This window comes from Bos indicus, chromosome 5 (assembly GCF_029378745.1).
Source record: "Bos indicus isolate NIAB-ARS_2022 breed Sahiwal x Tharparkar chromosome 5, NIAB-ARS_B.indTharparkar_mat_pri_1.0, whole genome shotgun sequence".
In the NCBI taxonomy this organism is placed as follows: Eukaryota; Metazoa; Chordata; class Mammalia; order Artiodactyla; family Bovidae; genus Bos; species Bos indicus.
The window spans coordinates 6,444,239-6,462,366 of record NC_091764.1 but is presented as its reverse complement, the minus strand read 5'-3'; positions in this window follow the sequence as shown (position 1 = coordinate 6,462,366).

Below are 18,128 nucleotides of genomic sequence, written 5' to 3'. Positions count from 1 at the left end.
AGGCATGATGAGTAGCATGTTAAACACACTCAAGTGCAGTTAGAGAGGCATGGTGAATGGCTGTGCTAGGGCAAAAAAATAACACGATGAACTACATCACGACTTCATGTTGTATTTTAAATGGGACTCCCACCCTATGAGCTCACCAAGATGAGTTGATTGTCAAATATTCCTCCATGTAACAAAAATGCAATCTGTTGCATTTAATGATTCAGTATTATTCAATGTACCTGAATACTACAGGCCATTTGCCAAAACTGACTATTCAGGTTTGTGCACATGGGGTTTCCCAGGTGGTTTAGTGGTAAAGAGGGGCTTCCCTGGTGGCTCAGAGGTTAAAGAGACTGCTTGGAATGCGGGAGACCCAGGTTCGATCCCTGGGTAGGGAAGATCCCCTGGAGAAGGCAATGGCAACCCACTCCAGTACTCTTGCCTGGAGAATCCCATGAAGGGAGGAGCCTGGTAGGCTACAGTCCATGGGGTGGCAAAGAGTCAGACACGACTGAGAGACTTCAGTTTTAGTGGTAAAGAATCTGCCTACCCATGCAAAAGACCTGGGATGGATCCCTGGGTTGGGAAGATCCCCTGGAGGAGGAAATGGCAACCCACTCCAGTATTCTTGCTTGGAGAATCCCATGAACAGAGGAGCCTGGCAGGCTACAGTCCATGGGGTTGCAAAGGTTTGGGCACAACTGAGTGACTGAGCATGGCATGGTACTAATTTGTTCTTTTTGACAGATATTAGCCAACAGATTCAACCACTTCTTAACATCCATGTCTAAATCACTTGGTTCCTTTCAGGCAGGTTTTTAATAAACCGAGTATCTTAAAATTACTCCAGTGCTCTATAAAAAGTTTGTTCTTTGCTTATTTAAGACTTATTTATTGAGTGCTCTGACCTGGAGGGGTAGGGTGGGGAGAGAGGCGGAAGCGGGGATCAGGACCTGTGGCTGATTTATGTTGATGTATGGCAAAAACCATCACAATATTATAAAGCCATTATCCTCCAGTTAAAATAAATAATAAAAAAGAATTAATTATTGAGTGCTGACTCTGCATCTCATTTATTGCCAGGGAAAGAAGAGCAAACAAAGACTTTTATCCCTGCCCTCATGGAGTTGACAGTAGTAAGCCTAAGAGGAAAATACATTTTCGACTGCTACACTGAAATATAATTGTGCGAGAGCATGAGTTAATTTTATATCCTTTTCAAAGGATTTTGCACTGCAGATTTCACAGGCCATTAACCTGGCCAAGCAAGGAGAACATTTTGTTCTTGTAGAAGCATTCTCTGGGCACTGGGGAATGTGTCACTAGCATTTAGACAAGGCTTACGGTGAAACGACATAGGCAACTAAAACGACTTGTCTAGCCTGTCATCTAGACCTTGTTCTCTGCCCAGATACAACCTGGCAGTCTTTTAAGGGTGGGTGGTTTGGAGGAAGGGAGCAGAATATAACAGAAGAAGGAAGGACGAAGAGAAAGTTGGGAAGGAGTAGGTGGGAGTGGGGCAGTTTGGGAAAGCATCTTCATACAAGTTGAACTGTGCCTTCCAGGGCACAAATATCTGTCCATTGCTTGTGGTCAGCACTTATTTACTGGTTTGGGAAAGATGTCTTCTCTGAATGATTCAGTGACTTTGTTTCAAATGATCTTCAACACTTTGAAGGAAACCACTATTGACTGGAAAGCTATTTTAATGCCATCCTGACTTCATTATGGCAAAGAATAACTGATTTTATATAAAATTTCATGCTATATTCATGCCCTACCTCTTAGCTACTTGCATACTTCACTAACAAGAAAATGATTTTTGATTGCAAAACAAAGGAAAGAAAGTCAAAATACAGATTCAAATGGGTGGAAACTATGCATTTTCAAACAATGAGAATGATTATGTGTACGACATCATAAGCCAGTCATCAAAGAATGTAGGCAGTGATTGATGTAAAGTATTTCTACCAGTAAACAAAAGACCTCTTTTGAATAAAGACAATAGTGTATGTAATTTATATTTATTGCTGAATAAAAATATATTTCAGGAGGCGTTTTTAAACAAGAAATCAAAGAGTATCATACCAATGTTAGTAGTAAAGTTTGAACAGCTTTTCAAATCAAAAAAATTAGAAAGTTTTATTAAAAAATTTTTGAGAGCCAGGAGCAAGAACTAGGAAAACTGTTTAAGTTTGTGGTACCCAGTTGTATATGCTACTGCTAACTTTAATTTGCTAAGGGAAGAAAATGATTTTGCATGTATTCAAGTCTTCCAGATCAAAACCTTTGCACCACCAGTGCTCACAGGATGGAATTCAGTCCAGTTGGACAGCTTTCTATAGGCGAGATTCTGTTGCCTCTGGAAATCAAGCAGATCAAGTCATTCTTTTGCAGAAAATCTGTCAGTGTTTCACTTGTAAACACCAAGGTCCTACTCCATTTGACCTTGCTTCTCTACCTCATCTCCTATCAATCTGTCCTTGACCGCTGCCCTCCAGCTGGGCTGGCTCTGAGTTGCTTCCAAACCAGACTCAGTTCTTTATCACCCCAAGGCTTTGCATTTGTCCGAGGCTCTGATTGGAATCCTCTTCTCTCAAGTTTCTACATGGCTCCCTCTAAACTTCAAGTCTGTTCAAGTGAGGTTGTTCCTGATGACCTATTTAAATTATAAACCTTCTCCTGTATTCACAGCTTCCTCCCCTACTTTTTGCTCTCCATAACACTTTTCATATGAGCAACACAAAAGGCAGAAATTGGTGTGTTTTGTTTCCTACTATTCTATGCCTCGCACAAAGTGCTCAATGAGTATTTGTTGAATGAATGAATATTGGTGTCTGAAAACGGGGCTACCAGCATGGTTAGAGGTCTAGTTAACCATCAGGTGAGTAAAATAAGCCTAACCAAAAATCCCATCTCTAAGCTGCAGTGTTCTGATTGTTAGAATCTGGGTTCTCTTGAAAGCAGAGCCTGAGGCAAAGCCAAGCATACAGATATTTTATTTGCCAAGTGATGTCAGGCATCAGGAATGAAGGGCAAAAAAACAGTGAAATAAATAAGAGTTCATGAAATGGCAACAGAGGAAAGGCAATACACAGGATTAACTGATAAACTGGGTTGATAGCCTCAAAGCCAGCAGTGCTAGCAGATAGGCAAGGGGAGGTGGTGTCCAAGACTGAGGCCTGTAAGCTTTCAAGGGGCAGGCCTGGAGAAGAGAGTGGGTGGGGTTGATGTAGGACAGGGTCACAAAGCCAGGCAGAGCAGTGGACACTGACGATTTCTAACTTCATAATCTCTGATTTTAGGGTTAGAGCAATTGCCTGGAAAGACCTAACTGTCCACCTGGACTGATGGGCATATCATCTGTCCATTTACACAGGCCTGTGGTGGTGGTGTACTCGCTAAGTCGTGTCCAACTCTTGCGACCCCATGGACTGTGACCTGCCAGGCTCCTCTGTTCATGGGATTCTCCAGGCAGGAATACTGGAGTGGGTTGCCATTTCCTTCTCCTAGGGATCTTTCCAACCCAGGGATCGAACCCCAGTCTCCTTCATTGCAGACAGATTCTTTACCAACTGAGCTACAAGGGAAGCCCTACACAGGCCTGCATTTGGTTTAATGTTCTGTTCTGCTGTCTTAAAATTCTTAATATTTTCTTTTTGCACTTGTGTTCTATCGAAAAGTCTGATGGAACAGTGGCGTGTGAGCAGAGTAAAGCCTGCAAGCAGTTATGGTCCAGCAGCAGCCCCCACATAAAAGGGCTCAGATGCATGGGCATGGCTGGCAGCAGGCATACAGAGCAGTGTTGGGGAGCCACCGGGCCCAAGGAGGGGATTGGGCTGGCACCTGGCCCAGACTGACACTGCAACAGCCACAGGAGAAAGAAGCAGCTTTGGATGTGAGACAGGCTGGGACCCAGGACCCTTTGCAGCACTGCTTGTACCTGGACACACGTCTCCTCCAGCAACAAAAGACAAAGAAACTATAAGGGACTAAAAATAACTGCATGCTTACAAGTTGAGGCAAATCATGGACAACAAAATATGAAAAGACCAAAAGCCCAACTGCCACTTCTGAAGAGTCGGGAACAAAAACAGGGTACTGCTCATGCACCCCCTACTCCCCCAATACAACACCATGAAAGGGGTGGACAACCCCCTAAGTCACTCTTCGGGCCCGACCGCCCCTCACCTCATGTGCGGAACCAGCTGCCCACCCCCAGTCAGGGAGCAAGCAATAAAAGGGACTTGCTTCTCATTCTTGCCCCCTGCCCCCGCCCCCACCCCGCTACAGCTGGAGCCCCAATAAAACTTGGCTTGAATTTCCTACCTAGCATCTTATCAATGTCAATTGATTAAGGAGGCCAAGAACCCAGGTCAGTAACGGATAGAGGCAGCACCAGGTCCTGCAGTGGAAGCCCGCTTGTCTGTCTGTCCAGAGCCCATCCTTGCCCCACCTGCACAAGTACTAACTCTCCCTATTTGAAGGCTAGCTGATTGATTTATTCCATCTGCCCCTTTGCCATGTAACTCTCCCTGAGGCACTGAGAGCATACTTGCCCACACTCAGGTGCTAAACTTTGTGGGTAAATTATTACAAAATTAAAAAGTATACACATGGACAGGGAACTAGAGCTCAGCAGGGAATTATTAGAATTTAAAGAGTTTCGAAACTCTGGTTTGAAAACTCTGCAATACTGCAAAGCAAATATCTACAGGCTTAGAAATGGACATAAAACTCAAAAATTGTCACATTCAATGAGAAAAATCACTATTTTTCTATGAAGCTTTTGCTGAACCAAATATTAACAAGGAAAAGGAAAACAATTTTAAAATTATTTTTCATCTTGTAATCAAAGATATATCACAGAATTAATAAATGAATATTTTCAATGATACATAATCATAAAGTCCCTTTTGGTTTATCGGATGACCTCTACAAGTTATAAGAAATCCCAGAGAAAAATTAAAATGCCATTTAAATTTACATTTAAAACTAAATTGAGACTTACATAAAACTTATTTGTATGAAGTTTATTTTTTTGATAAATTATTCTAAAGTTTTTTTTTCAGAAAAATTAGTGCATCAGCTGCAGGTGTACTAAAATTTATATCAGGGTAATTTATCAGAAACTCATCGCTCTGTTGTCACTTTCTAGAAAATACTTTTAACAGTTCCAGTAACTGTTGTATCAGCAGAAAGATCCTTCACAGTATTACAAACAAAATTATCTGCCACAAATGACTTCTAACAGTCTAAATTTTGGTAATCCACTGAATTTGCAGAACACTGAGCCAGAAACTTTGGCCACCTCATGCAAAGAGTTGACTCATTGGAAAAGACTCTGATGCTGGGAGGGATTGGGGGCAGGAGGAGAAGGGGACGACAGAGGATGAGATGGCTGGATGGCATCACTGACTCGATGAATGTGAGTCTGAGTGAACTCCGGGAGTTGGTGATGGACAGGGAGGCCTGGCATGCTGCAATTCATGGAGTCATAAATAGTCAGACACAACTGAGTGACTGAACTGAACTGAGCCAGAAAAATTGTATGAGCAATCAAGATATCACATTAATAAAGTACGGTTTTAACAAATGTAAAAAATAGAAACCAAATAGCAAGATATAAATATCTTTTTACTTTATATATATATAAAGTTTTTAAAAACATATAATTTATATATATAATATAAATATAAGATATAAATATCAATAACGACTGTTTGGTGGCTCAATGCTAAAGAATCCATCTGCAATGCAGGAGACGTGGGTTCGATCCCTGGATCAGGAAGGTCCCTGGAGAAGGAAATGGCAACCCACTCCAGTATTCTTGCCTGGAGAATCCATGGACACACTAGCCTGGTGGGCTACAGTCCATGGGGTCTCAAAGAGCTGGACATGACTTAGCAACTAACGCTTTCAGTTTCATTTCAATAATTGCATGTAAATGGTGCTAAATATTCCAATTAAAAGACAAAGACTGTCACACTGCAGAAAAAACAAGATCCTACTATATGATTGCTGTGGGAAACCTACTTTACGTATAAAGACACAGATAGGTTAAAGATAAAAGGATGAAGGAAAACAAAACATGAAAATACTAAGATAAAACAGAACTGATTATATTAACATCAGACAAGGCAGACTTTGAAACAAGAAGTATTAGAAAGAAAAATAGGATCACTGCATCATAATAAAAGAGAATCAAGTCCCTCAGAAAACATAATAACGTGCACTGATGACAAAGCTTCAAAGGGCATAAAACAAAAACTAAAAGAAAAACAGAAATTTAAAAAACACACCATTACAGTTAGAAATTTCAAACGAAGACTACATTTTTTAAAATGTAATAACCAGTTAATTTGAATTATGAACACCTACAAAAAGTTATTCACAACCTTCTAAGTTTATAAAGACATCATTAAAACATAAAAACATGATGACAACAAACACCAAACTCAGGATAATGTTCACATCTGAGATGGAAGGGAATTACTGGAAAGAGATACAAAAGGAGCTGCCATGTTACTTGCAATTTTCTATTTATTTCAACAATCTGAAGTAAATGTGGTAAAAATAAATAGATTTTGAAAAATCTGAAAAAAAGAATGTACTGTTTTAATATGCAAAATTTGACACCAAAAAATATTTTTTGCAATTTATAAGTTTATGTTGTTACTTATACATCATTTATCATTATTATGCTTTATAATAAAATCTTTTTAAAGAAAACTTCATATTTTAGTACCTTTAATGGCACTGCCCCTCCTTTTTGAACAAAGAGACCCACATTTTCATTCAGCACTGGACTCTACAAATAATGCAGCCGGTCCTGCTAATAGTCATTTGAAACTTCACCATTCGAATCTGGACATTAATTGGTAACAAAAGGAGATGCTTTCACTATGAAGAAAATTAAGTGTGGCATGTGAACGGAATCCGGCGTCTGGCAGTGGTCCTTGCTGCCCATCCTTCTGGTAGGAGAAGATGACTAACTGATGAGAAAGATGAAGGAAAGAAAAAGTCTTTCTTTAAACATACATCTTACAAAGTCAAACTCAATACCTTGAAAAAGAAATAGAACTAATGGTTGAATTCAAGAATGCACATGGAAAAATACAGTCCCTACCTATAAATACCTTGTTAACTGGCAACACGAGTTAAATACATAAAACAAAACCAGATGAAAAGTCTTGCTTGAGAGCTAAATTAAATATAAACCAAGAGGCAAATATATACTATAGACAACAAGGACTCTGATGAGAAAGGAGCCAATGGTTTAAATCAAAGAGGAGTTCCTAAGATCTAAGATTCAAGGAATTTTTCTTACGGATCAAGATGGAAAGGAGCTGGTAGCGGGCAGAGAAGGAAGCAGTATTGACTGTTCTTTTCCTCAAATATTAAAATGCTATATGGTTGGCCATAATCATCACTCTTCCCTTAGGTCAACATACAGAAAGCACTGTTGATAGGCCAAGTGGGACTTAGGGTCCTTGGTCTGCCACTAATTGTCTACTTGACACAGGGAAATGTAGCCTCTTTTTTTCCTAATCTGAAAACTGGAGGAATTGTAGCTTAGATAGTCTTCCCACTCACAGGATTATATAGAGATAACATATGTGAAAGGGCTTTGGAAAAATAACAAGTAGTCAGAGCCTTAAATTATACATTCCAGCACCTAGAAGAGCTGCTTTATGTTAAAAAAGAGAAAGAGAGAATGGTTTTCCTGTGATTTAACAAAGGCTATAATTTCAGTGGAGTGATCATCAGTAGTATTATCTCCTGAAGCATTCTTTAAAAAGTATCTGTCAAATGCTGAATAGCAAAAATACCAGTAATTACTGAGATGTCCTTCTCAAATCTCTCCTAAACTGAGCACAGTCATGATAAACAGCTAACACAGAAGTAGCTGACCAATGGAAAACTGCAGTGGTGAACACACTCTGGATTAGAATCCAAAATAAATACCAAATTGTTTAAAAATAGCTGCATGATTTCGAAAACACTAAAATACAAACACACAAAATTCTTCAAGTTATTTGGGTAAATTCTGATAAACATGACAAAAATATCCTGAATTTTCAAATCAGATATGAATTTTCCCAAGCCATCTCTTCAATCTTTATAGCAAAGTTTCTTTCTAGAGAATCTGTAGAACCTAAGTGGAACTGTGCAGGCTTTGTTTCTGGGACACAGTTATGTAGCCTTGTATATATTTCTATATTTTGAAAAATTCCATTTAAGCATTTGTAAAATAGGATAATAACCTCTCCTCTGCCCACTGCATGGTGCTTTAAAAAAACTGAGTGTGAAAATGTCTTGAAAACAATGAGGTGTTTACAGGGAGACATTATTTCTTCCAGTTTTCATTACGATTCATTATGATCTAAGATTCTGGAATCTTGTCTGGAAAAAGTCAGAGGTGGTGAGCAGGGGAAAACCTAAAAAATCCTTCATTTAAGGCTATAATGAATAATAAAGGGACAGAATCCTCATTAGTGGGCTTTGTTAGAAATAACACAAAAAAGAACTAAAATTAATGAGTATTAACCTGTTAGCAACCAGCTCCTGGTTACCAGAAATCTCTGTCTAGTCAAAAATTAATAAGTGTTATGTTGCAGGGGAAGAGAGGGAAAAATTAGGAGATTGGGATTAACAGATACACACTACTATATATAAAACAGATAAACAACAAGGACTTACTCTATAGCACAGGAAACTCTATTCAAAATCTTGTGATAACCTTTAATGGAAAATAATCTGAAGACTATATACACGTAACTGAATCATTTGCAGTACACCTGAAATTAACACAACATTGTAAATTAACTATACTTCAATTTCTAAAATCCTATGTATTTTTTTAAAAGCCACTATAAAAAAGAAGCATCATATTGCATACACGAAAGACTTATGAAAAATATATCTGAATATATTTAAACAAAGTGTTGTTGCCCTCAAAATAACCACACTTTTTTCAAAACAGACACCTCCCCTTTTTCACTGTTCGAAACACTTTTAGATCTGCTTCAAATTTTATTTGTAAACCAAAATAGTATTATCCAGAATTGCCCACCCCACCCTGAAAGAGATTTGGCTCCTGCCAAAAATAAAATCTGTCCTTAAAGACTGACATCTTGCTTTCATTGGGGATTATTCAATAGTAGGGGCCACAGGCTTCAATCATAGGTTATCACAAAAGTCAATGTTCAAACTGCTTTAGCAATGGCAACTTCAATGTTAATATTTGTATAATTTTGAGAAGGAAATGGCAACCCACTCCAGTGTTTTTGCCTGGAGAATTCCATGGACAGAGGAGCCTGGCAGGCTACAGTCTATGGGGTTGTAAGAGTCTGACACGACTAAGTGACTAAGCACACCTATAGCTGTACAGGTAACTTCCTTGGAGAGATCCAACAAATTCCTGTTTTGTTCTACTGTTAATCGGTCATGTTACATCACAGTGACACTGCCCACATCCACGTCTGTACCCTCAGGTGTGCAGATCTGCATTTGCGAGCTTGTGTCGATCAGTGGCAACTGGCATTCTTTAATATCCTTGAGACTGCTAGATGACCTGAAACAGCTCATAAAAATTTGACCCTCAAGCCAATGCTTTATTAGAGTGAAAAACTGGCTTTACCTACTGGTAATCCTGGGTGTTCATTGGAAGGACTGATGCTGAAGCTGAAACTCCAGTACTTTGGCCACCTCATGCGAAGAGTTGACTCATTGGAAAGACCCTGATGCCGGGAGGGATTGGGGGCAGAGGAGAAGGGGACAAGAGAGGATGAGATGGCTGGATGGCATCACTGACTCGATGGACATGAGTTTGGGTGAACTCCAGGAGTTGGTGATGGACAGAGAGGCCTGGCATGCTGCGATTCATGGGGTCACAAAGAGTCAGACACTACTGAGCAACTGAACTGAACTGAATTCCTCTTTCTTATTGCCCTGTTTTTTTTTAAATTTTTTTAAACACCAAAATGATTTTGTACTGGGGTACAGCCAACTAACAATATTGTGATCATTTCAGGTGAACAGTGGAGGGACTCAGCCATACATATACATGTATCCATTCTCCCCCAAAGCCCCCTCCCATCCAGGCTGGCGCATAACATTGAACAGAGTTTCATATGCTATACAATAAGTCTGTTGGTTATCCATTTCAAATATAGCAATGTGCATGACCTTCCCAAAGTCCCCTTTCTGAAGTCTGTGAGTCTCTGTACATTCCACATATAAGAGATGTCATATGCTATTTCTCCGTCTTGGTCTGACTTACTTCACTTAGTACGACAATCTCTAGGTCCCTCCTTGTTGCTGCAAATTCCTTGCTCAGTCTTCATACTCATCATATCACTGACTATTTATCTCAGATTATCTTAATTCTCTGTTTGTTGCTCCTTCTCCCTATTAAGACTCTAAGCTCCACTTGAGTAGGATTTTCTGGGTCCTACTCTGTTCCAGAGCCCAACGCCCGCAACATAAAAAAAGTTTAAACTATTCAGGAGAGAGAGAGGGCTAAGTCTGAAGTGTAGACATTAGCCACTACCTCCAAGTTAGCTTATACTTACAGTCACCTTTGGGGGTGGGGAATCATGTTAAAAATGGCTTGCTAACTGTAAACGTTTAAAATTAAATGTGATCTGGTTTGGACATTTCTCCATTTTTAAAGATATTGGGAGTCCCAAGAAATGGAACTGCCTTGTGCACTCTCTACCTCAAAAAGGTCCTGAACAAGATGGAAAATTCTAGCTTCTAGCTACTTGACCTTGAATATATTTTGAAACTTTGGCCACAGAGATCCAGTTCAGTTCAGTCGCTCAGTCTTGTCCGACTCTTTGCGATCCCATGAACTGCAGCACACCAGGCCTCCCTGTCCATCACCATCTCCTGGAGTTTACTCAGACTCATGTCCATCGAGTCGGTGATGCCATCCAGCCATCTCACCCTCTGTCGTCCCCTTCTCCTCCTGCCCTAATCCCTCCCAGCATCATAGTCTTTTCCAATGAGTCAACTCTTCGCATGAGGTGGCCAAGGTACTGGAGTTTCAGCTTTAGCATCATTCCTTCCAAAGAAATCCCAGGGCTGATCTCCTTCAGAATGGACTGGTTGGATCTCCTTGCAGTCCAAGGACTCTCAAGAGTCTTCTCCAACATCACAGTTCAAAAGCATCAATTCTTCAGTGCTCAGCTTTCTTCACAGTCCAACTCTCACATCCATACATGACCACTGAAAAAACCATAGCCTTGACTAGACGGACCTTTGTTGGCAAAGTAATGTCTCTGCTTTTGAATATGCTGTCTAGGTTGGTCATAACTTTCCTTCCAAGGAGTAAGCATCTTTTAATTTCATGGCTGCAATCACCATCTGCAGTGATTTTGGAGCCCAAACAAATAAAGTCTGACACTGTTTCCACTGTTTCCCCATCTATTTCCCATAAAGTGATGGGACCAGATGCCATGATCTTCATTTTCTGAATGTTGAACTTTAAGCCAACTTTTTCACTCTCCTCTCTCACTTTCATCAAGAGGCTTTTTAGTTCCTCTTCACTTTCTGCCACAATTGCACTCATCTCACACACTAGTAAAGTAATGCTCAAAATTCTCCAAGCCAGGCTTCAGCAATACGTGAACCGTGAACTTCCTGATGTTCAAGCTGGTTTTCCAAAAGGCAGAGGAACCAGAGATCAAATTGCCAACATCCACTGGATCATGGAAAAAGCAAGAGATTTCCAGAAGAACATCTATTTCTGCTTTATTGACTATGCCAAAGCCTTTGACCGTGTGGACCACAATAAACTGTGGAAAATTCTGAAAGAGATGGGAATACCAGACCACCTGACCTGCCTCTTTAGAAACCTATATGCAGGTCAGGAAGTAACAGTTCAAACTGGACATGGAACAACAGACTGGTTCCAAATAGGAAAAGGAGTACATCAAGGCTGTATATTATCACCCTGCTTATTTAACTTCTATGCAGAGTACATCATGAGAAACGCTGGGATGGAAGAAGCACAAGCTGGAATCAAGATTGCCAGGAGAAATATCAATAACCTCAGATATGCAGAGGAGAAGGCAATGGCAACCCACTCCAGTACTCTTGCCTGGAAAATCCCATGGATGGAGGAGCCTGGTAGGCTGCAGTCCATGGGGTCGCTAAGAGTCGGACACGACTGAGCGACTTTACTTTCACTTTTCACTTTCATGCATTGGAGAAGGAAATGGCAACCCACTCCAGTGTTCTTGCCTGGAGAATCCCAGGGACGGGGGAGCCTGGTGGGCTGCGGTCTCTGGGGTCGCACAGAGTCGGACACGACTGAAGCGACTTAGCAGCAGCAGCAGATATGCAGATGACACCACCCTTATGGCCACCTAGATTAATAATTTATAAAATGGAATCATAATCTCTACCCCGCCTATTGCACCATACTGTTCAGAGGAGCAAATTTGGAAAGGCCCGGAAAGCTGTGAGGAGTGTCCCTGGGAGGAGCTTCGGTGGGAGGACCAGAACACAGGCGGGGGGGGGGGGGGGCGGCTGGGGGGGGGGGGGGGGGGGGGGGAAGGGTGGAGGCGGTCCGCCTCCCACGGCAGCTCGGGGCCTGGGCGGAGCCATCCGCCTGCGGAGCAAGAAGTGCGTGTCCCGCTGTGTTCTTATGGCCACCAGCTATCCAATTCCGAGATGTTAGAAATGATAGCTACTATGGCCACTGTTTTTTCACCCTTGGTAGCCATCTTTACAACAGAAGGGGCTGAAATAAACTGGTCTGTTTGACTGTCACTTATTTTATGGAGTTAAGAGCTCACCACTAACTCCAGGGAAATGAACAGAGGGTGGAGCTAAAAGGAAAAGGCAGCGTGTTCGCTGAGAAATTGGCGTTTTTTCAAAGTCAATGGCCAGTGAATTAAAAAAAAAAAGTCTTCATGCTTCTAGGCACTGTGGATCACAGGTGAGGCCTCATCTCTGTGCTCCTCAGAGCTAGTCAGCTGTAGCCAGTCTATTATCACAAGCAATTGAAAGCATCTGACACAAAAGAAGGAGAATGGAAGAGGGGTTGGGGCAGGCTGCGGGGGGCGGGGGCGGGGGCGGGGCCGGGGGGGGGGGGGTAGGTCAAAGAAAGTCAATTTGGTCTGCATGTGCTTATCAAATAATAAAAGGGGAAAAAAGGAATGTCTGTTTTGAGTTTGACAAGGACTAGAATAAAGCAAGAGGCAGAAGTATTTATTAAAATGTCCGCTCTCTTCAAAACCTCCTAAGTAAATAATTTCACCAGTTTTCCTCAAATAGATAACGAACTTGGTTTTTTCCCTGGGTTCTCACCCCTTTGCTCGCTCTTACAACCTGTCCTTCAACATAGAGTTTAAATTTTCTTGACCAGATACTAAATTATATATATACACACACACACACACACACACTTCAAAAGGCCTGGTTTCTAGTTTCTCAAAAAATTGAAACGTGTGGCAACAATGGACATCCAGGGTTCTGTTCTCCACCCCTCCTTCCTTCCCTCTCCTCTCCTGTCCTCCCTCTTCTCTCCCCTTTTCTGTGCTGGGGAAAGTCTCTACCCCACTTTCTCTCCCCTCTCCTTGCTGTCTCTCACTGTCTCTCCTGTTCTCTCATTAAAAACCTGAGTCCATCTTATTTATTTAGATTTCCTGCCTGGCCCCGTTGACTCCTGAATTTTTTACTCCAGACCATGAGGCGGATAGTGTCTTTGTTTGGATTTCCTTTGTTTACACTACATTTTAAAAGGTTTTCCTGCTTCTGAGTTTTTGTCTTAATGTCAATATAATATGACCACCTTAATAGTAAAAGACTAGGAAGACAGAATTTATTTAAACATATTTCGGTGATGCAAATACAGAATGCCTTTGCTTTGTGTAAATAGAACAAAGGCATTAGAATTGTGAATGGAAAATATGTATACTAAGAAAAAAGTTAGCAAATTTCACCAAACTCAGAGGTCCATTCAAATGAATCTGTAGATAAGAGAACCTGATTTTATTAAGCTTCTAACTTGGAGGACCTCATTTTATAGTGATAGAGCATAATAAACTATAGTTTTTTTTTTAAGGGTGTGCTTATGTAACTGAATATTGCATATTGTAAACCAGTTATGTGGTGGGGCTATCAGTACCACAAATGAAGTCCCTGGTTGTAGATCAGGAGCTCCTAAACTTGGAATCACCTTGGATGTTTTAAAGGAAAAAAAAGTCTAACTCCACTCCAACAGTTTAGGATTTAACTGGCGTGCACTGTGGCCTGGACATTGGGATTTTAAAGTTTCCCAGGTGCTTCTAAAATGTGAGAAAATTTTAGAAGCACCGCTGTAGCCGTTGCTTTGGTTATAATTAAATCTTAGTGCTGCTGCTTCATAAAGCCAGTCCTATTTGTTGAAATTAAAATCATCTGCATATTCCCAAACCTGAAGGGAGAGGCAACTCCTCCAAAAAGGTGCAATATGTCACTAAGCTCAGGATTTGAGAGAATAGCCGGCCTCAGGGCAAATCGTTTTACCCCAAAGGAACTATCTGACCAATAAGAGAATTTCCACAGCCCTACCAAAACTCTGACAAGTTAATTCCTGAACTGAGGCTTGCTATCCCCATTTGTAAAATGGAAACAGCAGTTCCTTCTTTTGAAGGTTGTTCTAAAGGTAAATGAGATCATGTATGTGAAGTAATATTTGGTTCTTAATAAATAGTAACTATTTTTTAAAAATTCAATATTAGTGATTTTAGTTGTTTCCAAAGCCATTGCCAATAATTCTAGCTAGTTTTAATCTCTCCCCCCTTACATTACAAAGCACAGCACTCTCAAATGACTTTGTATTGCTCTACAACTGTTCAATGAATGTGGTCTTACCGGATAGACAAGACTTATTTGCAAGAAAGGGAAATTAAACTGATCATTTAACAGCAATGATAAAACCTGCGTGCTTCTCACACAATTAAATACAACATATTAAGTTGAGAGACTTGACCCTAAAGTTCTTCAAGGAAACTGGCCATGAGTTGTAAGGTGGTGTCCAGACAACCAGTGAGTCACGAGTTGGGGAGAGAGACTGTGGATACGCATTTTCCTTTTCAAAGGCAGACTAACCCGTATTTTGTATATGACTTTTTTGCTGCAGCTGTAACAAATTACCAGAAACTTGGTCTCTTATACAACACAAATTCATCTCACCGTTCTGGATGTTATGAAAGGTAACAGAATATGCCTCCCCCAAATATGCTACTTTGGCATACTTATTATTTTGAGCTGTAGGTACTTGCAAAACAGCAAAGGCAGGGAGAGGCTTTTTTCTGATCTCCCCTTTTTTCTTATCTGCTTAAGGACAGAACCTCCAAAAGGAACTCAACTGTTATAAATTCCCCTCCCCAGGAGTTTCCTTAGCCGGGGAGGAGACTAGTGGCTGACGTCATACTCAGACAGACTTTGTCACAAGATGTCCTGTCTCCCATCTGTACTCCCAAGGGCCTGTTTATCATTCATAAGAATTCTTTGCTCTCCCCTAAGAGGTATACACCCCACCTCCCCTTTCCCTATAAAAATGGTATTTAATCCTGAATCATAAAGCTGCCTCTTTTAATTACTCATTTTCCTGGCTATCTTCTGAGATATGTGCATGCTAAATCAGTTCATTTCCTGCCACCTGAGAAATCTGTATGCAGGTCAAGAAGCAACAGTTAGAACTGGACATGGAACAAGACTGGTTTCAAATCAGGAAAGGAGTACGTCAAGGCTGTATATTGTCACCCTGCTTATTCAACTTACATGCAGAGTATATCATGCAAAATGCCAGGCTAGATGAAGCACAAACTGAAATCAAGATTGCCAGGAGAAATATCAATAACCTCAGATACACAGATGACACCACCCTTATGGCAGAAAGTGAAGAACTAAAGAGCTTCTTGATGAAAGTGAAACAGGAGAGCGAAAAAGTTGACTTAAAGCTCAACATTCAGAAAACTAAGATCATCACACCCAGTCCCATCACTTCATGGCAAATAGATGGTGAAACAATGAGAGATTTTATTGTGGGGGGTTCCAAAATCACTGTAGATGGTGACTGCAGCCATGAAGTTAAAAGATGCTTGCTGCTTGGAAGAAAAGCTATGACCAACCTAGACAGCAAATTAAAAAGCAGAGACATTACTTTGCCAACAAAGGTCCATCACATCAAAGCTATGGTTTTTCCAGTAGCCATGTATGGATGTGAGAGGTGGACTAGAAAAGAAAAGCTGAGCACCGAAGAATTGATGCTTTTGAACTGTGGTGTTGGAGAAGACTCTCGAGAGTCCTTGGACTGCAAGGAGATCAAACCAGTCAATCCTAAAGGAAATCAGTCCTGAATGTTCATTGGAAGGACTGATGCTGAAGCTGAAACTCCGATACTTTGGCCACCTGATGCAAAGCGCTAACTCATTGGAAAAGACCCTGATGCTGGGAAAGATTGAAGGTGGGAGGAGAAGGGGATGACAGAGGATGAGGTGGTTGGATGGCATCACTGACTGGATGGACATGTATATTTCCATTAGACCCAGTTTCATCATCATTTTGTTTAAATTCTTGATATTCTTACTACCTTTAAATTCTTGATATTCTTACTACCAATATACTTTATAAATTGCTGACAGAGGGATATTAATGTCATCCACTATGATTATAGGTTTGTAAGTTTCTTTTTATAATTTTGTCACTATTTTAAACATACATTTTACCACTAGTGCCAACTGGGAAGCCCATCTCCTGAGGTATACATGTTAATAAACTTCTGCTTGTTTTTCTCCTGTTAATGTCTTTTAATACAGGTCTCAGAAAGTTAGAAGAAAAATTATTTTTTCTTCTCTACAGTTAGAAATAGGACATGGATCCCACCTGTTTAAGAGCGAGATGCTGGCAGGCGCATTACTTTCTGGGAACTCAAGAGGGGCCTCCTTTGCCTTGTTTTTTCCAGTTTCTTGAGTCCGCTTTCCTTCGCTCTTGGCTCCCTTTCTGCTTTTTCAAAGCTGACAAGGTGAAGCAGGGTCCTTCGCCATGCTGCCGATTCTCTGATTCTCATCTCCAGAGCCGCAGCTCCCTCTTTGTCTCCTCTGTCTCTCACAAGCTTTGAAGGACGCTTGTGATTAGAATGGGCCCACCTGGATATAATTCACGGTCCATTCCCTATTTGAAGGCTAGCTGATTAGTGATTTACTCCATCTGCCCCTTTGCCATGTAACATAACATTCACGTAGCAGTGCACTGCAGGTGGTGACTGCAGCCGTGAGATTAAGACGCTTCCTCCCTGGAAGGAAAGTTATGACCACCCTAGATAGCATGTTCAAAAGCAGAGACATGACTTTGCCAACAAAGGTCCATCTAGTCAAGGCTATGGTTTTTCCTGTGGTCATGTATGGATGTGAGAGTTGGACTGTGAAGAAGGCTGAGCACCGAAGAATTGATGCTTTTGAACTGTGGTGTTGGAGAAGACTCTTGAGAGTCCCTTGGACTGCAAGGAGATCCAACCAGTCCATTCTGAAGGAGATCAGCCCTGGGATTTCTTTGGAAGGAATGATGCTAAAGCTGAAACTCCAGTACTTTGGCCACCCCATGCGAAGAGTTGACTCATTGGAAAAGACTCTGATGCTGGGAGGGATTGGGGGCAGGAGGAGAAGGGGACGACAGAGGGTGAGATGGCTGGATGGCATCACTGACTCGATGTACGTGAGTCTGAGTGAACTCCGGGAGTTGGTGATGGACAGGGAGGCCTGGCGTGCTGCTTCATGGGGTTGCAAAGAGTCGGACACAACTGAGCGGCTGATCTGATCTGATCTGATCTGATGGGAAGAGATGTCCAACTGGACTGCCAGATAGGTTGCCATCAGCAATCATTTTCTCGCTCCGTTCAGTCAAACATGACTGTTACCCCAGCTCTCGGGGTAGGAGGTAGACCTCTTTGGGGAGCACTGTTCTGCCTGTCCCATTTTGAACTCATCCTGAGGAGTTAATTAGGCCCAAGAGTTTATAAAGAAGTAGGTCCTGGTGCAAGATGGGTTCCATAACAGTAACCGACCAAGTCGTCTTGCTGACAGGACAATCAGGCCCCTTCTCCTCTATACCTGATCCACGGCAGATGTTGCTAAGCA